Source organism: Alligator mississippiensis, chromosome 5 (assembly GCF_030867095.1).
Source record: "Alligator mississippiensis isolate rAllMis1 chromosome 5, rAllMis1, whole genome shotgun sequence".
Classification (NCBI taxonomy): Eukaryota; Metazoa; Chordata; order Crocodylia; family Alligatoridae; genus Alligator; species Alligator mississippiensis.
In genome coordinates this window covers 190,488,085-190,516,066 of record NC_081828.1, presented here as the reverse complement: position 1 = coordinate 190,516,066, position 27,982 = coordinate 190,488,085, and the positions used below count along the sequence as shown (strand labels likewise).

The window sequence follows — 27,982 nt, the reverse complement described above, 5'->3', positions numbered from 1 at the left end:
GAGTTATTTAGGAATAGCTACTGCACTTTAAAGTCATATGCTACGTTAATCAAGTATGACCAAGTTATTAGTCTTTTGGTCGAGTGGCAAACCTTGTTAATACAGTATACAGCTTGTGTATATGTGAATTTTCTTGACTGTTTAAGATACTGTAGGTGAACTGATGTGATTAGCTTTTTTTAAATTGTTTCAATCTGATTAAAATAGGAGGAAGATGCAGCACTGTCTAGGTGAGGACATTCATTTGGAGTAGGAAATGGTGTGGATCAAAAAGCTGAGTCTGAGGTCCCCTGTGGTCTAATCACCCATCTGGCTAGAGTCTTTAAAAGTCATACTGATTTCTGTAGCCAGTAGTACTTGAGGCAGCAATGTCATTAGCATTGCTCCCAGTTAACTTTTGACTCCCCAACCTGAATGACAAGTATGTCATGCATGTAATGTAGAGCAATACTTAACTTAAATCACCTGGCCTCCAGAGTGGAATTCAAACCCTGATTTGGAAGCCTGGGTTTCATTATGTAATACATGGGGACAAAGTAATCCATAGGAACTAGTGTGCTGAATGGGGCCAACTCAAGTTAGCCAAGAAAAAATACTAAGCACAGGAGCAGGTAAACTGTCCATCTCGGAACTGCTGTTCTGAGCATAAAGAAGGGTAAGGTAGGGGATGGAGAGGTCACAAGAGGTAAGGCAAGTAGTGGTTAGGATATGTAACTAGGGAGAGATTGCCCTGGTTTCTGGTCCCTGCTTCCTGATCTGTTTAATGTAAAATAAATAAACAATGACTGAATAAAAAACACAACCCTTAAGACCTGAGAGTGGAGGCCAAACACAGCTGACTGCTTTAACTGCTGTATTCCAGAGTCCCTTCCTGGCCCTGTGAATCTTGCGTTACTTTCTGCATCATAGCACAGCGTCAGCAGCATGTGCCTGGCTCAGCCACACAACTGACCAGCCTATAGCCAGGTATTAGGACACTCTCCTTGGTTTGAACCCCTTGAAGCCTGGTCTTCCAATTTATGAGCTGGTGGTGTAATGTATTGGGCTATTATAGACGCTTACCATCTCCCCCATCACCTCTGAACCCATTTTAACAAAAAAGCCATAACTGCATTTTGTGAAGGACTACAATATTGACAAGTACTTGATAATGGTGTGAGCCTCAGGCAGTGGAGTACCTACTTTCTGGATCCCAGTTGGGCTCAGGTGGGAGATCACCTGTGTGCTCTAGGGGGATCAGTTCTGGTCATGCACAGAGGGAAAATTGTAGGCACCTCCAGGGCCTTAATTCTGGCCAAATCCATACATGGGCAATGGATGTTCTTTTAATGTTTTTTAAAGGGTGCATACTAGATGCAGTGTATCACTATGACTCTCGGGTCAGAATGTGGTCTCTTCATATGTGCTCTTAAGGGTAGATATTTCCTTTGGATTAATTAATGTTTCCTTTGAGGCTGCAAACATGTCTGTATGGCTGTAGTTGGAGGTTGAGTCCTGTGGCTCCTTGTACGTGCTGCCACTGGCATCTGACAAACCACTTTTCACACTGAGAATGAGATATTTGTTCATTGTTTACCCCTCACTGCTATGTGGGTGTAGCACAGAAAAGAATACCCCCAGACCTGATCTTCAGTTGAAATACTATCCCTTAACCCAACTGAATGGAGATTTATGTCAAATGCAAGAACTGCTTCTATGTGAAAGGGAATTGGTTGCAGGGAACACATGCTATTAATGGACTGACTATTAACATGTTAGGAAAGTTTGAGCTTGCAGAATCAGGGACTCCAGGTAACTCAGTCCTAACTACAGGAATGTAGTTTAGATGCAGTATCTGCCTGAAAGCAGCTGTAAGGGTTTGGGGTTTTTTTTTTAATATTACAAATGGGAGAAGAAGGAAGAACAAATAAAAGAGCCTTTCAGTGTTTTAATGATGTCAAAATTGTGCGGGCCGGGAGCGATCCGGGCCCTTTTTCACGCCGCGCGGGCTGTGGCCAGCAAATGGCGGGAACTCTTTGCAAAGTGCATTTCTGTGCTGCAAAGAAGAAATGCACACTGCAAAGAAAGCTACAAATTGGCGGGAAAATAATTCAGTGGCGCCAAAGCACGCACAAAACAAAAATCACACCCTTGGGTTGTGACAAAAATCAAAAGCTTTTTAGGGCAACAAACACTTGCTCCTTTGCATGAGAGCTTTAGGCTGCAATTGTGATATAAACAGAGTCATCTGGACAAAAAAAATTAGACTGAGAACTCCTTAATGCAGGAGTGGCTGAGGGTGTTGCTGAGTACTGCACCCAAAATAATGGTACTAGTGTTAAATCTACGCACTTGGATTGTGCAAGTATAACATCATTGCTTGAAGTTAGGATGCAACTTGAGGAGGGGAAATTTTACTTTCAAATGTGCCTCCCTTGAACAGTAGCACCTCATCAATGGGACAGTGTGTTTACATGACTCTTCTCATCCATAGCTCTGAACAGATAAGGATCGCCACAGTTGCAGAAAAGAGAAAGATTGTTGAAGTTACTGTCCCACATTTATGCAAAAGTGATTGAGACTGGGAATAGTATGTAGCTACTAGAGACCAAACTAGGAAGAAGGTGGTAAAACTCATTTTGCATGAAACTGATGTAGAAAGGACTGGGCCTTTCATAGTTTTAGGCTATTTGTCTGAGGTTGCCCTGCTTAGTTTCCCCTGATGTGTTGAAGTCTTCTCATCTTGTTAAGAGTGTTGTAATTATCCATCATGAAGTAGTGTATTTTGTGCAGTCTAATTTAAAGTTGTGAAGTTGCTTATAATAGCAGGTAACACACTTGTAGTTATCCTTGACAACAAAAATATACTTCTGCTGGAGCAGCAGTAGCTTCTCTACATCTCTTGTGTGGAAGTTTCAATCATGATTAAGTTAACTGGTACATTTATTTCCAATCTGTTCGGTTGAATTAGGAGCAGGTTTTTGTAAGCACCTGTTCAAACCTGCAGCAGACTGGAAAATCCTAGTCCAATTTTTCTGTAACTAATTTCTTTGTACAACAGAGATTTCATATATGAAGCTGAGCAAGAAGCAGAGAATTAATCTCACTTGTATCTCACAACAAATTACTAAATACCATTTTTTTGCAATGCAGAGTATTCCCTGCTACTGCCACTAGTCCAGTTCCAATAGCAGGAACACTAGAGCAGATAAGGTGGCAGAGTTCATCTGCACATACTGCAAGCAGAGTTGTACAACATACTCTAAGCTGCAGTGACCACTCAGTGTCTTCTCTGTGTTAACAGTTCCACTTGTGGACCTTAACTGACAGTAGCCCTGATATACAATTTAAAGGAGAAAAGACAAGGGTTGGCAAAACCAAAGAATTCAGATTAATTATGTCTAATTGTTACTGGCATTCAAGTAGCTGAAGCAATTAAATAACATACCAAAACAAAGCTCTCCATGGTAAATACTTACCAGCATACCACAGTGTGCGACTAGACTCCAATCAACAACATGGAAAAGATTAAACCAACACAAGCGCAATAAAAGATTTTTATGAGTCAGGAGGGTTTCCAGGAGCAGTTATGTTTCAGGGTTGTTTTTTTTCCAAACTGTTTTTCAGTAATGGCACATTAGGGATGCAGTTGTAATCATCAGGTTTAAGAACCTCATAACAGTTGAAGGAAGTATATATGGGTGATGATGGACATAGATGGTGAAATCTGGGGCCCAGTCAAATCAGCAAGGGTTTTGCCACTGACTTGATTTGGGTCACTATTCCAGTTCAGCATATCAATGAAGTTATCAGTGCCTGTACTTGGCTGAAATGTTCTTTGCTTGGTAATTATCTGTCATGAAGTAGCATCTTTTGTGCAATTCTATTTAAAGTTGTGAAAACACTATCAGTGATTTGTGACTGTCACATTGAGATAATGGGTTAGAATGAGACTGGTTAGAGACCGTGCAGTTTCAATCCGTTGCTCAGCACTTCACAGTACTGGGCCGTGTGTGAAGAAAGCAACTTCTTAAACTGTTCTGTTCTAAAACACAAATAAGAATTTTTAAATCACAAACCTGCTATCCTTTGTATTCATTCAGCTCTGCTTACTATAGATACAACAAACAGTATTTGTAACTGGTTTTGGTTTTTACCTGCATTAATGCCAGTAGCCAATACAAGAGAGTGAACTTGGTTCTGTTATGGCTTATGCAATGGTTTCAATACCAGGGGCAAATTTTATGCAATTTGAAGTGGCTAATTACATGGGAGCAATTTGGCTTGTAAAATTTATCACTTGCTGCCAGCCTGAAGTTTGCACTGCTGCCCTGCTCTTCACTTGTGCACTGGGAGCATCTGAGCTAGACAGTGACATAAGCCTGGAATCCCATGGTGCCATTTTTTACAGTTAGTATTCAGAGAGGAACTGTGCTTGTAAAATATTATATGCAAAAAGCCTAAGGAGAATGTTTGCTTGCTTAAGCAGTCATTTGCTTCAGTAATAGGAATCCTGTTAAAAACATATGTGGATTGCTTTTTGCACAACACTCTGCAGATTTGTTTGGTGTATGTGGCAAATGAAGGGGTTCTCTTTAATAAGTATTGATCCTACATCTGTGTGTGTCACTTGAATGGTATCTGTACCATAACTGGGAGCGGATGTTTCACCCAGTAGCATAACTACTGTAGCAGTCTTTCTGGTCTAGCAGAATGCTATAGTGCACTTTGAGATAATCTGCGCTTTTAAAGAGGCAAGGAGTTTTTGGATGTCAAGAGGATTCAAAGCCTATTAAGTAAATGTTTTTAGAAGCACATTCTTATTCCTAGCCAAATCTCTAAGGATTAAAAGTTACTGATATCCCACAGCTTTACTCAAAGAACAGTTGCTTCTTACCAGGATTTTCCTCAGCAAAGGTTCCAATCTCTAATCTCTTTCCCTCCTCTCTACTGAATAAATGCAATAAAGCGCAAAAAGTTTCTCCACAACCTTACGCTACAACTCATCTCTTCTAAGTCTATGGAAATAAGTATTATTTCAGCAATGCACAAGCCACAGAACCAAGACAGGCACAGAGAGGGGAAAGGTGCAAGGTTCTGGTCTGTAAATCAAACTGAATACATTGCGTTTTTTCCTAATAATTATCTCAGACTGGTGCAAATGCAGCCCTTCCTACAGAACTGACATTTTTTTTCCTCATGAGATGCCTTCACCTGTACTGATTAAACTGTTGGAATTGATATTAAAAAGGAGCTGGAAAACATGACCAGATTGGCCCACCTCATGGCCTCATTCAATGGAGTAAATGGGCTCAGTGTGAGGGACGCAACCTCTGCAAAGCCACTACTGTCCCTCCCACAAGAGTGGACAGAGAATGGGCAGGCAGGACCTGGAGCCTTGGCCCCTTTTTCTTCCAGTGTGCCAGTTTGCCTGCCTTCACCTCTGCATGTGCCCCTCTGCCCTTCATGGTACACTAATGAGTGCTTTAGAGGAACTAATCTGTAGTAGATAAAAGGCCGAGCCATATTCAGCTTTCTCCCCCCAAGTACAGCAGGTAGTGTTCTGCATTTTCAGTTTTTACAAATTTTCACCAATAAATTCCCTGATTTTTTTTTTAATTAAAATTGTTCGGTTTTTACTAATTTACACCCATTTTTACTGATTTACACCTGTTTGTCAGTTCACTCAATTTTACCAGGTACAATAAAATCCCTGTTAACCAGCATGAGTGGGGAATGGCTGCAGGCTGCTGGTAAGCTAAAAGTGCCAGTTACCAGAGAAACAGGTTTCTAGCCAGACAGGTTGCAGCGGCCACAAGTGGAGAGGGAGGTGGTAGCTATGTGGGGCCCAGGGGAGGGTGGCTAGAGCCACTGCCTGGGGGCACGGGGCTCCTGGCTCTGACCCCAGGTGAGGGGAGGGGTTGCAGGAATTACTCCCAGGGTGGATGGGTCCCAGCTGCACCCTGGCAGCTCTGGCTGCAGCCCTGCCTCAGGCACTGGGAGCTGCAAGCCCCACTGGGGGGGCAGGTGGGAGAGCCCGGCCCTGCTCCCTATGGTGGGCGCTGCACCCAGCCACTCTGCATGGGCTCACAGGGCTGGAGCCAATTCCCATGGGCACGGGGCTCCCAGCTCTAAGCCTGGTGCCACCACTAGCCCCAGCCTGCAGCAACAGCCTTCTCTGGCACACCCTGCGAATAGCCTGGCACAGCCCCCCAGCCTGCAGCCCTCCCAGGGTGCACATAGCAGCAAAAGCTGTGCCCCCCTGCCCCACACCCACTGACAGTTCCCTCTGCTTTGCTCCCAGCTGCAGCCCTGGGAGCAGCTGATGGGCTGTGCCGCACCCCTCCCCCCACCCCTTCCCTAGTCCCAGACTTCCTCCCTCCCTCCCTCCTCCCTCTCTCACTGCCACAGGAATATATTATTATTTTCCCGGATTTAAACTGATTTTTTTTTCTTTTCTTCCCTTTATCCCAATTTCAATCTGGTTTTTATGTTTGGAAAATAAACCCTGAAAAATTCCTGGATTTTTTTTTTTTTTTAAATAAAAACTGAAAATGCAGAACATTGACAGCAAGGAACTGGGAAGCTGATTATTACAACCCAAAAGGTTTCTGGTCTGCTCCTGGGGCTGTATAGCTGTACTTCTGTTTCCCTCATGGCTTGTAGAAAGCCACAACCTCATCCACACTGAATAAGAGGGAATGGACAGAGGTGTTTAATTTCTTTCTTAAGCATAGTTCAGATCTTAGAAACCCTCTCCTTTGTCATCCTTGATAACTGTTACCAATATAGGTCTACAGTCCCAAGAGCAGAGGCCATTTGAGCCCATTCCCTGCTGTTGAAGACCATCATAATCCTTTTCATAGACTGATCAAGCTCCCACTTAAGTTGGGTAGGTTTCATGCCCTCACTTCTTCTGTTGGACTCCTCTGCCTGAATGTGACTTCTCTGCCAGTTAGAAATTCCACCAAATATTATTCATGGCTGATTTATTCCCAGTTGTTCTTGTGTCTTTTTAACATCCTTTTCCCTTCCCTAGTGTTTACTCCCCCTTGTATTTGGAGAGAGCAATGATGTCTCTCCTTTCCCTCCCCACTTTGCCTTTGTTTTTGTAGGCTGAACAATATTTTTCTAGTGTCCTCTAACATGACAGGCTCCCTATTTCCCTGATTATCCTAGTAGTTCCCTGCACCTATCCTAGGTCCCCTGCATCACTGATGATCTGGGTCCTGGGCACCGGTTATTCTGTGGCCAGAAACAGCAGAACAATTTGCTAGTTACCTCAGTTGTCCATATGACCTAATGACAATGAAAAAGCATGGTGAATCAGGAAAGCTGGAGTAGAATGAATGTGGCTTTGGAATAAAAGCAAGCTGCTGGGTTCAAACAAAGAAAACTAGAGTTTGGGAGACGTTATTTTCATGTATTCTACACCACAATAAATAAATGCTCTCAGCTTATAAACTATTCCAGGCACAGGTCTGTCTTATTAGGTCTGAGTAGTGTCTAACATATTTGGATGCCAGATAAATAAAAAAAAACAAGGTTTTCCATTTGCAAAAGTAAACAGGTTTCACTTAGATCAGCAGTGATAAAAATCCTTAGTGGAAGAATGTTACAGAATGATAGAAATATTACAGATGATTCGGGGGGTCGGACTTGATGATCTATTGAGGTCCCTTCCGACCCTAACATCTAACATCTATGAAAAGGAACACATGTCAGATCTCACAGGAGTTGCATCTTATGAAAAACACATGCCATGGGGAATCATTTCAAAGTTGGTGTAAGACAATAAAATATATATATAGAAGTAAAACAGACTCACAAATATTGAGAGCAGATAAAGGTCATTCAGTTATAAAGTAAAAATTGTTGGAAAGAGTCTCTCTTTCTCTTCTCCACTTTTTCCCAACGTTGTTCTAATGCTAAAGGGAACAGTACATTATGTGTTTTTCAAAGTAGTAAATGTAAAGGAGTTCTTTTAAGTAAGGACCACTTCTTCACTGATGTACTGACTAACACAACGGGAGCTTGTATGTGCTATTGTAATGACATTTTTAAATACCACTGCTATATTCAGAAACATTCAAGTTTATTCCAAAGCTTAATAGTCATCTTGGGCAAGAAAACAATACAACTTGAATAAAACACCCAAGCATGACAGTGGACCACACAGATAGATTGAAGTCACCAAAGAATAATTGTGTGTCAGCTACACTGTCCTTCAGAGCCTCAACTATGCAGAAAAATATTCTGTAAGCATACAAAGAGGCACTCGGAACATGGTTCTAATAAAGCTACTTCTAAAACTTGCATTAGAGCATTATATATATTCAGCAGTTTTCTTTGCGATCCAACTCTGTTTCACAAAGTCAGACATTCCCAATGAAGTGCACAAGAGACAAGCTTTCCATCTGCAGAAAGGAAGGGAGAGGCAATTAAAAGTTTGCATGCTGTGAAATCTCTGGGTACCAAGAGTTTCTGCATAGAATTTTATAACATTTTAAAGAACAATTGGTTTTCCTGCTGGCTGGGGCTGCCGAATATAAGCAGACTATGTTTTTTAAAAGAGAGCTGTATCTTAAGTTATTCCCAGTATCTAAAAGGCTGTTACTTTTCCTACTGGCTGCTTTTTCCTGAATGGAGATCAAGATCCTGGTGACAAACTGGATCTCCCAGAATGACCCGAATTCTACCCACTTTACCAGGCATATACAGGTTGGACTTCTCACAAAGAGGAGGCAGTTTTCTGATAGCACAATGTCAGACTCAAGGGGTGGGGTGGGAAGGTATTACCAAGCTGTGCTAAGCAGAAGTGAAAAGACAAAAGGGCCTGTGTTGACAAAAGTAGAGGGGGGCTGCTTGTGAAAAGCACCTGGTAGGACTATTGAACGCTCTCTACTTACCTTTGTATCACTGAGCAGGGTAGGGAAAGGTGTGTATTAAAATGAATGAGATAACTTTTCCTGGGAAACATCTGCTTTAGGCAGGGAACAGGCAAAGCTGCTCCATGGAAGTTCTGCTTTTTGTCTTTGCCACAGCAACTCCATCACACAAATTCTGAAATAAAATAGCCACTAATGGGGAAGGCGAGAACAACAAGCATGCCACGTTTCTGCCAATTTTCACCTGCTTATTTTTCTAACATTGTATGCGAGTACTCGTGTGCCATTTTTTCTACGCAACGAATAAAACATTGCAAGTCTGAAACCTCAAGTTTAGTCTTAGGAATGTTTAATTTAAAATAATATTTTATTTTAAATGAGCTTGAAAAATGATGCTCATCCATCTACATCAGCTCCATACATCTGTTAGCAGAAGCTAGTTTTCACTTGATTAGTAGCAGACAATACTCACTACCTCCGTAAATATGGAATGACAGTGCTCTGACATTAAGATGACCTTTTTAACCTATTTATTGCAGCACATATGATTTATAGCTTCTGATGTTTGTGAAGTCAGCAATATCCAGACACAACGAGGTGTAATAAGGCATTAAATGCTTCTGTGAATTTAAATGACATCCTTTGTTGTTACCTTGAATGTAAATTTTTGGTTTGAATAATCTTTGCATCTGACTGTTTAGCAGGAAAGTAGGGATGTGTTTTTAACAGGCACCCTAAAATTCTTCCTCCTTGGCTAGCAATAAATGGAATATTTCCTGGGTAAAACACTCTTTGTTTGACCTCCCAGGAATACTAAACCCAATCTACTTTTTCACAACATTGTTAGGTCTGTTTGCATGGCCTAGAGTCTGGATAAAGAGATATAAAAAAAAAGTGAAACGAGTCTAAGTAAGCCAGTACCTGCCCTCTCACTACCTCCTCAATAAAGTTACCTCCCCAAAAGGAGGCTTGATATAGCCAAAGGGTTCTCAGAAAGTGGATAGACGTCCACATTTTTATGTTAAAAAAAAAAAAACCTGTCCCATTTTACAGGAAATTTTAAGTACATTCTGCTTTCACCAACCAGGAGAGAGCCTAAGAATGATGTACAATCGAATTCTGAGCTAATAACCAGTGGGTACTTCAGCCGCATTGTCAAATCTTTTATTCTCTGCAGCTCATCAGTGAGCCACTGCAGTTTGCAGGAAGCATAGGAAGGACTGCCATCTTGTGGATGTTAGTGAAGAACAGATGATGACTAAGTATATTAAGGCAACGAACACAACACAAAAAGTGGGTGACGCTATTGGCAATATAAATAAACTGGAAGTCTGTTCCATGTTATGAACAGTGGAGATATAAATAAAAGGAAACAAGACATCAATTCACTATCTAGGCTATTTGAGTCTAGAGAACAATTAAAACTGAACATTATAGTTTGCTTGGCTGATAAAAGAGCCACTTCCATGAAGCAGGAGAAAGGAAACACTTGAGAGCTTCACCATGTTTTACTTAAAACTTTAAAAGTTTGGGTTTTCCTTTAATTGCATGAATCAAGCCAAAACAGTAAGGAAAGTGCTGGATTTCAGTTTAAATGGCTTTTGCTTCTAGTGTTGTTTAATGCATACAAGTAACAGCGAATTACCCACAGTGAAAAGCAGCTAGTGAAGTTAATTGAGAAATTGCAAGAATAAGTTCTCCAGACTAGTAGAATAGGTTCTCACTTCTATATCTGTAAATGCACTGATATGAGCATTGTTGTGATGTGAGCAATAGGCACCTTTAAATAGTGCAACAATTCAGTTGATTATAATAAAACAAAAGGGATTTTTCTAACTATGGCTTAAACTTGCTAATGCTGTGACATCTTCTGGATATAGAGCACACACAGTATCCTCATCTATCCTGCTGCTCCTTTGGAAAAAATATCATTAGAAATCTGGGAGACAGAGTTAAATGATAAAGTTAAACAAGGTACAGTAAGATTAATTACACATGCAACTAGTTGCTTTTGAATATCCTAGTGGTAGTGGAGAACCTCAAATGATCAACAGTTGTTTTATCACCAGCCCATCTTGCTCCACTTTGTAGCAAGATGGGCTGGCACTTTGTTTTAGTTTCTCCTTCTCAAGTTTATGTCAGTCTTTATGACAGAATCCTCATGTTAGTAGTTTTGTTAGATATTTGAAGCTCAGTCAGACCATTTGCTTTAGTTAGCAAAAGAAGCAGAAATAGGACGCAAGTTAAGGGGTTTCCCTGGACTAGATTATGATTAGCCCTATTGCAACAGCCTAGGAGAGTAAGCCTGTCCCTGAGCACCTATTCTGTGGCTGTGTTAGTAGTGTTACCCAAGCCTTGGATCTAGATTCTGTGTAGAGCATGGAGGACTCTTCTACCTGCTCTCAGAGGATGGCAGAAGTAGAGGGGCTGCTGACACAGCATACTGAAGGAGATACATTTGCACTCTTTCCTATCCTGCAGTAAACTCTTTACCCTATTCTTCAGGATGGAAGGATGACAAGTGAACATGAATTCCTCCCAGGACTACTCATAGAGCAAGGCAGTTTATAGGGCTGTGCCTGACCAGTGGGTTTTTCAAAAGCACAAAAGTGACTTGAGAAGTCTTGTTGAAAGGCATCAAACTTGAGTTCCTTTTGCAGGCTCTCAGGATCCTACCACAGGTCTCTAAAAGACCCAGCACCTGGAAACAAGAAATTGCAGGAGAATCTTAACCAGGCACAGCTGGTGAACTGAGACAGGTGGGGCAGGTGGAACATCACACTGTATCATCCAGTTTCAAACCTTTTTTTATTTTACTTCATTTATTCAATTTTGGTTGTTTATGAAAACAGTGCTATAAAACAGAAAGTGTAATTTTTTTATTTTTTTTTTTTATGTTTACCAAAACTAAACCCCCCAGCTCACTGGCTGCAAACCCCTGCTCCCAGCCAGAGTGCCCAGCCAGCTGGAAACTTCCCCACTCCCTCAGCTTCGAGCCAGGTTCCCCCTCTGCCCCGCAAACCCACATCCCCCTGCAAGCCCCACTTACCTCACAAGCTCCAGAAGGAAAGTGAGCCTGAGCCAAGCCTTGGGTGACCGAGAGAGTCAGGCCCCACCCTTTCCCCTCTCCCTCCCACTCCCAGCAAAAATTCTGCCCACTTTTCCCAGGTTGGAAAAGTTGGCAGAACAGAATAGGATGCAGTTCAACAAAGACAAGTGCAAAGTGCTGCACCTAGGGAGAAGGAATCACCAACACATTTACAGGCTGGGGGAGGGACCTCCTCAGCAGCACAACGGCACTAACGGAGCTCAGAGTCTTTGCTGACACCAAGATGAACATGAGTCGTCAGTGTGACAAAGCGATCAGTAAAGCTAACTGCACTTTATCATGCATTAGCAGATGCATGACAAACAGGTCCAGGGAGGTGATACTTCCCCTCTATGCGGCACTGGTCAGGCCACAGTTGGAGTACTGCGTCCAGTTTTGGGCGCCGCACTTCAAGAGGGATGTGGACAATCTCGAGAGGGTTCAGAGGAGGGTCACTCATATGGTTAGGGGCCTGCAGGCAAAGCCCTACAAGGAGAGATTGAGGGACCTGGATCTCTTCAGCCTCTCCAAGAGAAAGCTGAGAGGTGATCTTGTGGCTGCCTACAAATTCATCAGGGGCCAGCAAGAGATGCTCTGTTTACCAGGGCACCCTTGGAGTAACTAGGAACAATGACCACAAACTGACAGAGAGCAGATTTAAGTTAGACATCAGGAAGAACTTCTTTACGGTAAGGGTTGCCAGAATCTAGAATAGGCTTCCAAGGGCGGTGGTGCTCTCCCCTACCTCGGGGTTTTTTAAGAGGAGGCTGGACATGCCCCTGGCTGGGGTCATCTAACCCCAGCGCACTTTCCTGTCCAGGGCAGGGAGTCAGACTTGATGATCTACTGAGGTGCCTTCTGACCCAAACATCTATGAATCCCCTGCCCCTCCAGGCAGGGTTGGGGATTCCCTTGTTTCCTAGGTAACAGCTCTTTACCTGGGCTGGGGCATCAGTACAGGCGCTTAAACAAGTGGCTATTGTCATTCATTCAAACTGTTCAGGTGTTTCTACTGCTCATGCACCAGTTGGGAGGCAAGGAGATCACCCCAAGGTGCTTACTGCACGTACTCAGCTTCTTGTTGTGCATGCACAGTGGACGAGCATAATCATCGATTACGTTACTAGCAGACATAAGAGAGAGAAAAAAACATTAGTTTTGTTTACATGGTTAATTCATGTGATGTGGTTTTGGATACTTCCAATTAACGATACTATTATTTTTATTTATTTATTTATTTAGCTGACGCAGTTTTGTGTGTCATTTTGAAACTGGTAGGGCGGTGCCTGAGTGCTCCCTACTGAGCAGCTGCCACTGATCTTAACTTTCTTATTTAAAATGGAATTAAGTTTCTGGTCCTTGTGGTTGTAGAGGAAGGACTGAAAATGTGAGGTGAGCAGAGCTGAAAGGCTCTGAGACCAGTAGACAAATATGGGTACAAAATGGAGTCTAAAAAATAGAATGATTTCAAGCCAATCTTGTATTGTTTCTGTGGAGACTGACCTGGAAGTTTTGAATGTGTAAGACTGGCAATACTAGCTTCTCTGGAAATCTGCCAAGAGTGTAGGAGGATGAGGATGGCAGCCCTTGGACTTTGCAACTAGAGATGCCAGAGTTCAAACACTGAATACAAACCATCTGGACCCCTTTCTTCTTTTCTGTTTCATACTCACTTCTTTCTCTGTAGAAGTTCTCAATTAGTAAAACATTGGGTCACAAAAGTTGTCCAGGAACTGCTGACATCAGACAGGAGTAGGCGATCTCCCTGCTATATTGCCCTTAGTGGCTGTGGCATTTTAACATGACAACACATGGCACTGAAAATTGGGCTTCCAAACTGGCAAACATCTGAAGCACTGTGAGGCAGGGAAAGGGAGCGCAGATGCAAGTCTGATTGCTCCTTGCTAGAGGGTGCGGCATTCATGAGCTCTCAAGGGAATGCCTTCCTCTAGCAAGAACTGTCACAGTGACAGGACAGTTTTAAGAAGTAGGGGAAAGGGAGAGCGTATAAAAAGCGAGAAAACAGAGACATTTTAGAAACTTGAAAGCAAAATAATGGGTCCACTGCTGAGGAAATATGAAAGACCAAGAGTGATATTAGCAGGAAAGGTAGTTGAGAGCGTCATGGTGGTTCTGAGCCTGGGTGCATGGGGGCAGCAGCTGCAGCCAGGCTGTGGGCAGGGTGAGCAGCCTGACCAGCACAGCAGAGGTTGCTCTTTTTGTGCCCCTTCCCCACCCCAAGTTAGTGCCCCAGTTGCCCACTTCCCTCCCTACCCCAGTGGTTACACTATTGGCTGAGAGAGTGTTTTCTAATGTTTTCAGAGCTTTCTTGAGAATCTGAAATGCCAAAATGTGATCATAACACAATGGTGATTTGTATATTAGAAAATGTATTTAGAAATTAAATGTTTTATCAGTCTAAAATTAAAGACCAAAACAGATATGATATATAAGGGGCAGAGTTGAAATATTTGAGCAAGACTGTTTACAGAAGAGAGACTATTGTCATTTAGACTATCTAGAAAGATTAAGAATTTCTCTGGCATGAGAATGCCATGGGAAAACCTGCCAATTTTCTCTTTTTTTTTTTTTTTTTTTTTTTTTTTTTAATTGAAAAACATTTTTATGATGCATAACATAAGGAGTAAGTTACCATGAACAATAAAAAAAATAAATTACTATATATAAAACATCAATCTACAGAACATACACACACAATTTGAGCTGCTCCTTAGTTACAGTGGAGAAAAGTATTCAGTTATGCACAGGCAATGGCAAAGAACGCACTGTTGGTGGGTATTACAGTATGAGCTCTACTCTTGAGAGAGTCATTTCAGTCCTTGCAGAGACAGGGCAGTAAGAGTATACAAAATATTGAAAGTAGACCAAAAAAAAAAAAAAAAGAAAAGTCAAATAGTGTTGCTAAGTTACATTACATATTTTAAGAGTTGTGATATTAGATTTTTTTCCTTCTAACCCAGTTCTGGGGATTGTGGATTATATGAGAATCTAATTTTTAATTTAAAAGCAAGTTCCTGGCCGTCATGGTTGTAAAGCAGGGCTGTCCAGCTGGCAGCCCACAAGGGGTTAATGTACAGTCTCCCCCCCCAACCCCTGGGCTCTCACCCGACTACTTCTTCTCCAGTCCCCACTCTTCCCTCCTCCGATTGTTGCTTCCTGCCTCTAGCCCCAGGGGATGGGGCAGTGCAGCAGCACGGGAAGCTAAGTATCAGGGACCGGAGCATGCAGCCCAACCTGTGCTAATTGCCTAGGCAACCACACCTGCCGTGCGTCTCCAGCTGACAAGCTCTGCCCTAGCTAGTAACTGTCTGGCTTCTTGATTGGCTGCTGGGAACTCAGTCCCCCCCCCCCCTTATTCCCATCTGTGGCAACAGCCTCCAGGTCAGCCACCAGTACTGGGTCAGGTTTGCATTGGTTAGCTTCCTAGCTCCAACCCCAGTTTGACTCTGTTCTTGGATTTTGGCTTTGGATCCATTTTTTGGTTCCCAAACTCTACTTGTTCAGTTCTTGGACTTTGGCTTGTGGATTTCCCCCTGGTTCTGGTAACTCGGTCGCAGCCTCCCAAATTCTGACTCATCCCTTTGAATTGCCCATTGGATCTGGTTACTTGGTCCTTGATTCCTGCCTGTAGACAGGGTCTGTAGTTTGGCCCTGCCCTTCCTCAGTGGTGTAAATACTAGGCCAGGCTACCTACAGCCCAGTCCCTTACAGCAGGGCTCTGGGAACAGCTCCTCCTAGGCCAGCGGTTCACACCCTCAGGTCATGACCTGAATGAAAGTTGCAGGGACAATGCCAGCGGTGCTGTATGCAAATGACATGCCGCGCCACATACTGGGAGCTCCCTGCCTCAACGCTCTGCGCCCAGCAGTGGGTTGTGGCAAAAAGAGGTTGGGAACCTCGGTTCTAGGCCATCCCAGATGGCTAGGTCCAGAGGGGGTCAAACACCACTGCCATGGCCTGGATAAACCCATCCAATCTGTCCAGGAGATGACTTAACCTAGCCATCAAAGCCTAAGCAACATCCAGGAAATCACCAGAAAGAAGGCAGATCAGGCTCACCTTCACCTTATCAAAGGGTAGCTCTGGAGGCACGTCAGACATAGGTGGTGGAGAAACCCTGGGGGTAGGTCATAACTAGATACTGGTGGAAAAACCCTGCCAAGTTTCCAGGGCTGTCCTCAAAGTGTTCAGGCAGAGGCACTTCCAGCTCGTAGGTGATCTGAAAGGCTGGTGCTGCAGTATTATGAGCAGCAGCCTAGGCTCTGAGCCACCCTCTCCTGCCAAAGGGTCTTCAAAGCTGACCTTGCAGTGCTTTGCCCCTTAGCTAAAAAGGGGCCTGCAGGCAGCCTCTAGAGTGGCCACAGTGTCTGAGGGCGGTGACCACTCAAGCTGTAAGGGACCGGGGCATAGACAATCTGACCTAATAGGCCACAGGGGGAAGGTAGGGCCCAGGGGATGAATCAATGTTCAAGAACCACACTACCAAATCCAAGGACAGATTCCACAATACAGGCCTGGGTCAAGGTCTGAGCCTGGGAGTCAAATGCCAAGTTACTAAATCCAAGGGATAGTCCACAGGGTGAAGTCCAAGAACAGAGATAAACCAGAGAGTACTAGAACCAAGAGACTTACCAAAGCAGACCTGAGCCGGTACTGTTGGCTGGCCCAGAGGCTGTTGCTACAGGTGGGAATAAGTGGAGAAACTGAGCTCCCAGTAGCCCATCAGGAAGCCAGTGGATTACTAGCTGGGGCAGAGCTTGTCAGCCGGAGATCCGTAGCAGGTGTGGCTGCTTAGGCCCTAGGCAATTAGCCCAGGCTGGGCTGTATGCTAGGGTCCCCGACTACAAGAGTGAGTCTCCTGCGAAGCTTGGAGAAGGGGAATGTGCCCACGCTCATGCAACACAGCATTGGAGAGGGGTGTAGTAGTGGGAAATGTCTGCATGGCATACTCAGTGTGGCCCCTGGAGCACATGCCCCCTGCTGGTCTGGCTCCCAGGGGCTTAGAAGTTGGGCAACTGTGGTTTTAGAAGAACACTTAATATGAACCCCAGAGGCTCAAAAACCCAGGAGGCAAATAGAAAGACCCTCACATTTATTAATTTTACCTTGTCTTCAGGTGTTTTTGAATGTTTGAAGTTGAGCATTCTGCCAAAGTGCTCAGCATTTTCTGGGACTGGGCCCTAACTGTCTGAAATCAAGCATTGTCAGAGCTGCATTCTTCCTGCATTTAGGGAATTTCATCAGGAATCAAATAAGGTTCTGAGGGGTCTACTGATCTTAGACTCCCTATAGTGTGACTCTTGTGAGGTAGCATTGCCTCTGAACAGAGAATTTCAATGTTCAGGGCTGTCAGGTTGATACCATTTGCCTGATATTAAACTCACTATGTTACTCAAATGTTCCTTAGATTGCATAGCATCCTTGACTCAGGACTGTATCTTTCAAATGTCCAGGGAATACCTGTATCTTGCCTGAAGAGTGTCACTGATTTTAAACTTACTTTGATTTTTTTTTTTTTTTATTGCTTCCTACCAACAAAGGTGAGTTATTCTCCCTCTGCATTAATGAAAACTGCTGGCATCAGAAGCAAAGAACACTGAGACTAAAAAAGCACAAACACTAAGAAAATTAATCCCATATCTTTTTCAAGCTTTCTCTGTTTGTATGTGCACAGGTGTGTGTGTCCCTGTCATTTTATGTGTGTATTTGATAGCTCTGGTAAGGAATAGCTGTGTTTGTGTGAAGGTTTGACTCAGCAAAATTATCTATTGCCTCCATAAAACAAAACTTAAACTGAGCAATACAGCCAGCTGTCTCAACTTAGGTCCTTGGGCTGCATGGAAATCACTGCTTTAGTTAGCATTTCCTCTTTTTTTTCTTGCTCATCATGTCCCATAAGAATCTTGAAAATGAACCATCTTCACCTACATTTCCTCCTTTCTAACGCTGCAAGCGCCAACTAAACCAGGTTCTGATCTCAGTTCTCTCAGTGTAAAGCTGAAGTAAAAGTTCAGATTTCAGTCCAGTCACTCTGGTTTCCCCCTAGTATAGCTGAAAGCAAAATCTGGCCCATCAATTTTTTTTTATCCTTGGTCTCTTACAGAGCAAAAGCCTGTATTGTTTTATTTTATTCACTTCCCTGTCTGTGCAGTAGCAGACCTGAACAGAGGCAGTGTTGAGAGGAAAACAATTAAATTAAACAATTAAAATAATTGGTTTGATACATAAGAAGAAGACTAAAGTAAAAGAGAGTTCTGCTTCTGAAATGTTTGCCATTTAAGCCCCTGTGCTGGCCTCAATGTCTGCATCAGCGCACAGCTCCTTCATTGTCTTGTGCTCCCTCTACTGGCTCAAAGGGAGCAAAATCTAGACGGCTGGCTTCTGAAATGAGTGAATCCAGTTTATCCTTTTTTTTGGAAGCAGACTGACTCCATCAGATCTCAGATAGCATTTGTTATAGGTAGTTTTATTTTTCAAGCCAGTAGTATTTAAGGTCCGTTCCATGAAGTTTTACAAGACAAAATCCTGGGTCATGACCAGTAAAGTAGCCTTTGAATCTTCGGCAACCCGTCACAGTCAAGGATGCTTGTTTTCCATGATTATCTGATCTGTGGGTCTGAAGATGGCTGGCTGGCAGCACAGCTGATCTGCTACCCAGCGTGTCCACAGGTGGTGGATAGAGGAATAACTTTCAGGGAAGGTTAGCTGCGAAATAAGCAGGGGTAACTCTGATGGGTAAGCAGTTGCAGACCAAGCAGTGACAGCACCACCAGGATGTGGTAAGGACAGTAGATGGCAATGCTTTCCCTCCTGAAAAGCCACATATATTCTCTGCAGGTGCTGTGACAAGGTGAGTACAGGTCACCATTATAGTAAACCTGTCCAGCCCCCAGCCATGGGTCTACAAGTCTTCAACAGCGGAGCAGACAGAAGAAAATATTAGAATCTCAGCAGCTACAACAGCAGACGAGGCTGCAGCGGAACAAGATCTCCAACTGTCTTGGCCTCCTTGCCATTGGTTTGAAGTCCTGTGCTGTCAAGAACTCCATTAATTTGGATCACTGTCCCTGATTCGATTCGGCCGAATCCAAATCTGAAGAATCGAGGCTGATTCAGAGAATCAGCGATTTGGACGTAGACGCAGCTGTAAAAGTTTTTTCTGCATACCTTGAGGTAGCAGCATGGCTCATGATGGTTGTGATGCTGGGGCGCATAGAGCATCCCACAGGAGTGCAGGGGGCCCCTCCATGTGCTTGGCAGTGAACCTGGAAGTAGATCAGAAGTGCTTCTGGTCCACTTCCGGGTCTGCTGCTGAGCACGCTGGGGAGACCCTTGCGCTTCTGTGGGACACTCCATGCGCCCCAGCATTGCAGTGATCATTAGCCACCTGCTACCTAGAGGTATGTAGAAAAAACATTTAAAGCTGGCTCTATGTCTGAATTGCCAAATCTTTCTGAATCTCTCTGAATCGATTCGGAGGGTTCCAATTCAATTTGGAGAGATTAAAGGGTCCTCTGATTCAATTTGAATTCAGAGATTCAGCCACCAAATCGGGCTGAATCTGCCGAATCGAGTCAGGGACCAAAGCTTTGCACAGCTCTAGCTGTTATGCCTGTGGTCCTCACTCAACTTTTATGTGGGACTGCAGTGGAAGTTCTGATAAGAGTTAAACATTTGGCCCTATAAAATGGTTCATTAGCAGGTTTGCCAGGTTACTTGAATGGCTATGCCATTTAGCTGACCTGCATCAAACCAGCATTGTTTACAAGTCTAAAAGCCCCCATTGGTATAAGTTTAATAGCTGCTACTGTTTAGCTTCTTTCCTACATACCTCGGCTTCATCCAGCTCATATCCTCACACAAAGCCTTAACGGTAAGCTCAGATTTCCTTGTATCTCTGGTATGTCTGACTGTCTCGGAGCCAGCTCCTTTTCTGCCTTACCATTTTACAATATGCCAGGAGTCTCAGCAAGGAAATCCTTTCCATATGAGAAGGACAAGATGGTTGCTACCAGAGCTGCCCCTAGGGGTGTGCAGGGCCTGGGGCATATCAGCCTGTGTGGGGCCTGTGCACGGAGTGGGGTCGGAGGGTGGCGAGCAGCCGGAGTGCAAAGCCAGCGGTGCGCAGTGGCCTTATGGAGTGGTGGCACTCTTAGCACATCCCAATGGCACTGTCCTTGGGGCCTGTATGGCATTGTCTGTGGGGCCCCCCAAAGTGCAGGGCCTGGGGCGGTCACCCCAATTCACTTCCCCCCAAGGGACGGCTCTGGTTGCTACCCTGACAGCTTTTTGTAGCCCCAGATTGAACACCCATGGGCTAGGGACAGAAGTTACACATAAACAAGTTTAAATCATTAGAAACTGGTTTAAAACTGTAACAGAACAAAAGTTCAGTGAACATAAAACAGTTTCACAATGGCTAAAACTGCTTTAAGATAACCGATATCAGACTTAACTGATTTAGGTCAAACAAGTTTATGAAACTTTTGTCCCAGATCCTTTCTTGGTTCAAATTAAATCACAGGCCCCCAGCATGCTTTCCAGACCTGGGCTGGGCTGGGCTGTCTGGGGAGCAGGGAGGGAGGCAGGGACTCCCTCCCCTGCCAGGCAAACCCTGGCTGGGGTCTGGGGCCAGGGAGAGGAGTTAAACTTCCCTTCCCCTGAGTGTGGAGTTGCTCTGCCCCATTAAAAACTTATTGCTGGCTGCGACTGTGGACTACCAATCCCAGAGGCACCTGGAAACAGGAAGAGAAAGTGATGAGCAACTCTGTAGAGTCATGCAACTGTGATTCTAGACTGCAAATCCCAGAAACCTCGGGGGCAGCAGGAAGAGGAAGCGAAAACACATCTCATGCTGGCTATGTGCCAGAGAGCCATGCTCTCCTAGCTGCTCCCAGCTTCTGGCCTGAGTTATGGCAGGCATGTGGCTGCATGTCCTGAATCAAAAGTGAATGTGTGTCCAGTTGTTTCTCAGTTTAATCTCTGCAGCTTAAACTAATTTGCAAGGACTTAATTTATTCAGCCTTGGTCTTTTTGACAGTCTGTACTTTGCCCTAAGGTCAGTTCCTCCTGGCCTTGTAGGAAGCATGGGATTTGATTACCTCATTAATTACTTCATTTTATCTGGCACAGGTAGAAATGCTGTTAACAATCTCTCAATCCTTGGTACACCCATTCAGGTTGAGCCTCCTTCTCTTCTGCCTCACCCTGGGTGTAACCATAGACATCTGGGCAAAGGGATGGCAAGTGCAGCTGAATGAGATTCTTGTTCTCAAGCATAGCACAGGCAGCATTTTACATCCATTCTGCATAAGTGCAAATGCGTACACAAGGCATGAAGCAGAGAGGAACCTATCCATCCCACTGCATCATATATTGAAGTTATGTGCCGCTGGATTTAAAAAAAATGGTCAAGGAAATGTAGTTTCTAATAATAAGCGTGTGCCTCAGTCCTGTACTGAGCTAAATAACAAGGCATCAGTTCCATCAAGAATATCTGGTACACCCACCTTGCAGAGAATTAAGGCTCCTTAAGAGGTCAGATCTGACCGAGGAGAGAATATTTGAGGGATTTTTTCCTGCTACAGGTTGATTCTCTCTGCAAAGACAGACGTAACCTGGGAGATATTGCAACAGGCTGCTAAATTAAGGGAATCAAATTTGGGATCACAGTCCAGCCAGTAAAGCCTGCAAGACTTATTGTCAGTCTCCAATAGGAAGTTAATGATGCCTGCACTATACTGCAGCACTCCGGACAACTGTCTGTAGTAGCAATAATTTAGCCCTGAAGGACACCTGGCTTTGGTAGCAGCAAAAAAAGCTTGATATTAAAATGTGACTGCTCTGGGCTAAGTTAGAAAATGTTGAGGAGAAACAAGAATGTGTTGTGTCCCGCCCCGCTTTGTTTCTTTTTCTCTCTCTTCTCAAAATTGCTGCCTCAGGGAGGTGAACAGTTACCCTTGCCATAAAACTTGATCAGGATCAGATGTGCTAAGATGTGCTGGGCTCAAATATCAAAGGATCCCTGAACTGCCAAAAGAGAAGGAGAGGGAGTGAGAGTGAACACAAGCCCTGGCAGGGGATGCAGAGCTGTAATTTATGACTGACCTTCATTCTCAACTGGGAAATACGTGCTCTCAAATTGCAATGCTCTTGTGAATGTGTGTTCTGTTTTGTTTCAGTTCATTAAGAATCTTTGCTGTAGCATTATTGATCTAAGCTACTGAACAATGAATACAGAACGATTAATCACATGTGCATTCCAGAAGTATTTTTCTGTACTGAATTTTCAATGGTGGCAGTGCTGTGCTTCGTCGTTCACTCGGCATTCCACAAGCCAGGGGTAGCTCTGCCTTCCGTGGCTTGGTTCTTTAGTTCTGCATCAACCTTTGGCTAAACAACCACACATTTTCTATATTCTCATGGCCTGAGTGCCATCCAGATTTGGAAGCAAAAGGAAATGGCAGATCTTCCGGATATTTTTGCAACCATGACGGTATGCAATGTCCATACAAGCTCTTAGTCACTACATTCAAAGACCAAATATTAGAAAAGAAAACAGGTATACCGCATCCATGCAATCAACTATAAAACAATGGTATTATAGCGTATCAACCTGGTATGTTCTGTCTCCTTTTTTTTATGTTATAAACTGTTCTCTCTCTAACATAAGTCTAGGACTGAAGCTGAAACCCTGCTTTGACATGATCTGCACTATGGGAAAGCACAGCTTCAAAACCTAGATCCAATTTTTTCTTTGTAATGGACCCAAACTACAATACAAATTCAAACTCCACCCCAAACTTTGGGAAAATTTGGATTCAAATTATCATCTGAACTTTCTGGCTCAATTCCAGCTATAATTGTAATTGGGGCTGCTTAACTTCTGTAAACTATGCCCTGTTGAGTTAAAGTATTTTGTTTTCCTGTCTCCCCATCAAATAGTTTATGTTAAATCAATGTTTGATTTTCATTATTTCAGACTATCATTCCAAAAAAGGTTCCTTAATTCCAGTTAAACATATGGATGTAAATGGTTATTTTCCGTTGTTCTGGCTTATTTGCAACATGAGTCTTAATGCATTGTATTAGTCAAAATTTATTCACAAAGCTTAGCTACAACAAAAGTAAGCCTCTGTAGAGTAAAGCAACCACCCATATTAAAGAAACCTTTTATTCATATTGGAGCTATGCTGTAAGATTTGCAACTTGGGCTCTGGCATTTTGATAAATATACTGTATAGAAGTCAAACTGCATCACATCCCCTGCATCACTGTGCACAAAGCTGTTAATATGCATAATAGAGCTAATTAAAAAATAGGTGCTATGTGTAACAGTAAAGAAACCCTATCCTTTAAAGAGCTTCAGCAGGTAGCAAATGTCATGGAGTTAATTTGATGGGAGCGTTTAGATTATTTTTCATTGAATTAACATATTGTTTTGCTGCAGCAAAAGATGTCCATTTACAGTAAACACAGGGATGTCTGTATTTAATTAAGATCTGAGTCTTGGAAACACAGATGGGATTGTTTTTGCTTTGCCAAAGGGCTGTATTTTCTGTGAGTTCAGAGATTTTTCACTTTATTTTTAGGAGCTCGTTCATTCTCCTCGCTTCTAATTCACCAAGAAAAGATACAATCATCTTTATAGTTCATCTGCAATCAGGCCAGAAGACTAAACACTTTCTTATCACTTGCAATGTTTCTGCTGCTTCCAACATTTAGTTTAAAATGTGCCTTTACAGTAGAATTCACAGGGATTATGTACTCTGTAAAGCAAGTTTTTAAATTTAGCATAGAACAATGGGAAAGAGCAAGCATTTTTGATGGGATACAATGCCCAATTGCATAGACCCTAATGGGCCCTAAAGGTCTTCCAGCTCTCTGTAGTCATGCATGCACTTATGCAGTCATGTTGAAGAAGCTCAAGTTGAGCCTGGCCGTGGAAATATCAGATTCCAGTCCTGGGGACATGCAAACCACTCCTTTCATTTTAATCTTGCCTGTTAAATATAATAATCCACAAATCAATCTTTTAAGAAGCTTCGAAGAGCTATAAAGATGAACTATAATGCAGGTGAAATGCAAGACAGTCCTGTAGAATGTTGCTCTACTCTCCCTTTTCTTGCCTTTGTACGGTGGGCACTTAGACCTTCGACACCCCTAAAGTTTGTAGCACTCCATAAAGAGGCCATCCTGGGCTTGTGCACATGCAAAGTTCCTCGAAGAGCCATAAAGTCACTACAAAGGCCCCATCTCCGGCCATGGAGCTATATAGGGAGGCTTCTTATCTCCCCCTTTGCCTAGGGAAACCCACCAGTGGGTGGAACAGGCTCAATGACAGGCTTACCAGCAAGGGTTGATCCAGCAGTCTTTGCTGCCCAATCAGCCCTTGCTGCAGCAGTAGCTGCAGCTCCATCAGCTGTTGTTGCCTGCAAGCCACTCATAACGGAAAGGATTGATCAGCTGGTATCTACTTCCTGTCCAGCCCTTGTAACTCCGTCAGCCTTTACTTTCGAGGGAACAGCTGATGGCACTGCCTGCAAGCCACTTGGGGTAGCGAGGGCTGACTGAGAGACCTCTGCTGCCTGATGATCAGCCCTTGCAGTCACTGCAGTGGAGGCAAGAACTGACTGGGTGGCAGTACTGTGCCATCTTGTAGGCTATAGCCATGATCAGTGACTGACAGACCACACAGACTAGTGAAGACTAGGGACCTAGCAAAAGGTGGAGTTATGAATCATATGGGCTTAAGCTGGTATACTATCAACAATCAATGAGCTTGCTTAAATCACAAGAAATAGCTTGAGAAAGTAGAATAAAAATCTGTTTATCAAGCCTTTAATATTAGACTAGGCCAAGAATGAATAACTCTTTTTGGAAAGGTGTGTAACAGCAGCTAGAAGTAGCAATTCATATTTTGGTTTGTATGTTACAATTGGTCTATTCAGCAAAGTAAAAGAAACAAAACATGGCAAGTAGCATTCCCAGATGGTGAGGGAAAAATAGAAGATGTTCTCCCTCCCAAAACTGGACTTTTCTCAAGGACACAGACCCCAACTAATGGGCTAACTGGGGGGATGAGGAGAAAGGGACATGATAGTAGATGTCTACTACAGACTGCCACACCAGGAGAGGAGCTGGATCTGGAATTTTCCAGAGAACTGATGGAAACTGCATTTTCAGGAGGAGTCAAGGGGTGCTTTAAAAAGAAAAAGGGAGCTTACAGACAGTGGAAACAAGAAGTAGTCACCAAGGAGGAATAAACAAGTGTGACGGAGCAGCTTCAGGGCTCCATCACTTTAAGGTCTGGAGCAGCCAGCCTCCAGGTGCCTGATGAGGGTGGCCATCTTGGAAGAGCTCTGGTATAAGAGCAGGGCAGTCTGTGTGGAGGGCCTGAGGAGGCAACATCAGGCTAAGCTGCTCCCACAACACCTTGGAGCTAAGGGTGAGGCTATGGGGAAGGAGGAGGCCTCATTGGTTCTGGACAAGACCTGAAACTGTAGCCTGACGGGATAGGAAGGCCTGGAGGTCCTGCCTGTGGTGGGGCAGGACCACTTAAATGCCAAGTTTGAGGAACATCCCAGTGTAAGGTGGGTTAGGGCACCTAAACCCCTGCCCCAACCTTCAGGTGGATTTTGGGAGCAGCCCAGGGCCAGGCATACGAAGTAGCTGCACCTGAGCTGTGTAGGGTGGTAGATCCTAGAGGTGGGCCAGGCACAGCAGGAGAGTGCTACCTGAGCCTGCAGAAGTGCTTTACTTCGACCCTGAGTGAGAGTGTGGAGTGGTGGGCCAGGCATGGCAAGCAGAGTGTCACGGAGCCTATGGGAGTGGTCAACCCTGAATCCAAATGGTAGGTGGAGTAGTGTGGGCCTGAGAGGGGGCAGAATAGTGAGGCCCAGAATTGGGGTGGTGTTGTGAGAGGCATTTGAGATGTAGAGCATAGTTGTGAGGCTCTGGAGATGAAGCAATTAAGCAGCCCAAGTGGTGGGGTGAAGTGTTGTGGGGTGCAGTGGTGAGGCCCCGGGCTAGAGGAGGCAGTTGACAAGGCCCAGTGTGAGCCACTCAACTGGAGGCTAGGTGCTAGGCTGGATATGGAAGGCCTGGTGTGTGCACCTGTAGGGAGGCCAGATGCTAGGCCTGGAAACATTTGCAAGGATGCTAAGACTTTGAGCTCTGGTGGGGAGTGAGATTCCCACGTGAGACTCCAGAGCTGGAGTCCCAGTGCTTCCTAGCTGGAGGAAACATCTGTGAGGTATGGGACACATGTAGGGCTGGTTGGAGCGTGCTCATTAGGCCCTTACCATCAATGGTGGATTGAAAGGCAGCCTCCAGCCTATTAACATCAAAACAATAGGACATCAAGGCATGGCAGGTGAAAGAGATAGGCAGTTGGCCTAAGGACAAAAGGAGCAGGCTGGTCTCCCAACTGGGTTGTGAGTTGGCTCCTTTTGTCACAACAAGTACAGCCCATATTTGTAGGGAGAGGATAAGGAAGGCAAGGGCAGCAACCAAGACCAGGTTGGCAACCAAAATCAAGGACAATAACTTCTTCTTAAGTATATGGGAAGCAGGAGAAAGACCAAGGGAAATGTAGGGCCCTTGCCAAAGCTGATGGGACAGCTAAAAACAGACAGCCAGGGGAAAGCTGAACTCTTTATTAAATACTTTGCATTGGTGTTCCTGCATGGAAATGATGGTTGCCCACCTGGTCGGATACTGGACAGATGTGGGGGAATGGGAGGGGGGCGATTGCCAACTGTAAGGAGAAGAGAAGCTGCAGAAAGGGATCTGCTGCAGGAAAAACCCCTTTCTCAGCATTTACCTTGAAAGATCCAAGGACCACAGGAGACACAAACAGCTGGAACACACACTTCTGAAGCGAATGCCAGCTCCAGATTGGTCCACGACACGCCGTGCTGCCTATTTCTAGTCCTGGAGAGGGGCAGCCCAGGGGAGAGCCTGGCATTGAGAAACACAGCACAGATGGGAACTCCCAGCTCAAAACCATCCAGCCAAGAGTGAGGCAGAAAACCAGTTTAGCAGAGAGGGTGAATGGGGAATGGAGGAACCCTGAGGCAGCAATGGCAATGAGAGGGTGAGCTCCCACCGCAAACAGGTGACTCACTGGAGCCAGGTAAGTGAGGATTGACAGCAAAGAAGCAGGGCTGGGGAGTAGCGGCAAGAAGCCAACTGACCCCAGTGAACTATCATAGATCAGAGCCAGATTATAGCTACTGGAGCAACGAAGAACTGTTTAGTTTTAACTTTTTTTCTTTTTTTTTTTCCTTTTTGAATGCCCTGAAAAGAATATCAGGGCTGAGGAGGGATAAGGCTGGGGTGTAGGGAATGGTGGAGCTCCATTTTTAGTACCATTAGGTCAGCGTGGAATTTATCTGCTTTTTGAGGTTTTTTTAGTCCATTCTCCCACAGAAATAAAATCTTTCAATAAAAACATCGAAGTAATGGCAGGCAAGATTCTAACAACTGAGAGGGGTCTAGGGACAATATAAAACCCTTTGCCCAAGTAAAGCAGGGGAGAAGACATCATTCTGGAAAGGGCATAAGCCTTATAGCACCTATAGCCGACAACAACGAAAGAGCAGTGTCAAAATGGTGAGGAAGCTGAATGTCTTCAAGTTGGCAGGACTAGATGGACTACACCCAAGTGTGCTGAGGGAATTGGCTGGAATCATTGTGGGATCATTGGCAAAGTTATTTGAAGACTTGTGGTGCTCAGGAGAGGTCCTGGAAGACTGGAAAAGGGCCAGTGTGGTGCCAGTCTTTAAGAAGGGGAGGAGGGAGGATCTGGGAAACTATAGGCCAGTCAGTTTGACCTTGATGCTGGGTAACATTTTGGAAAAAAATATCAAGAAGTCCATTTGTGAGAGACTGGCAGAAGGCATGATGCTGAAGGATAGCCAACATGGTTTTGTGACTCGTCTCCTACTACGATCCAGTAATGAACTGCTTAGATGTGGGAGACACAGTTGATGTCATATTTTAA

At 44.1% G+C, this 27,982-nt stretch overlaps 2 long non-coding RNA genes across 3 annotated transcripts in view; one reads left to right on the top strand and one right to left on the bottom strand.

Moving 5' to 3' along the window:
- LOC109285856 (uncharacterized) overlaps positions 1-27,982 on the top strand; it is a 51,664-nt gene that overhangs the window by 4,477 nt on the left and 19,205 nt on the right. The gene's annotated exons all lie outside the window — the stretch shown is intronic.
- LOC109285678 (uncharacterized) lies at positions 8,054-16,661 on the bottom strand. Of its 2 annotated transcripts, none has more exons than XR_002093498.2 (3): positions 16,609-16,661; positions 8,889-9,042; positions 8,054-8,396 (listed from the first exon to the last, which is right to left on the bottom strand). It is a non-coding gene; the product is annotated as an uncharacterized LOC109285678 (long non-coding RNA). The 2 variants fall into 2 exon arrangements; XR_002093491.2 differs by lacking the exon at positions 16,609-16,661 and adding an exon at positions 11,917-12,147.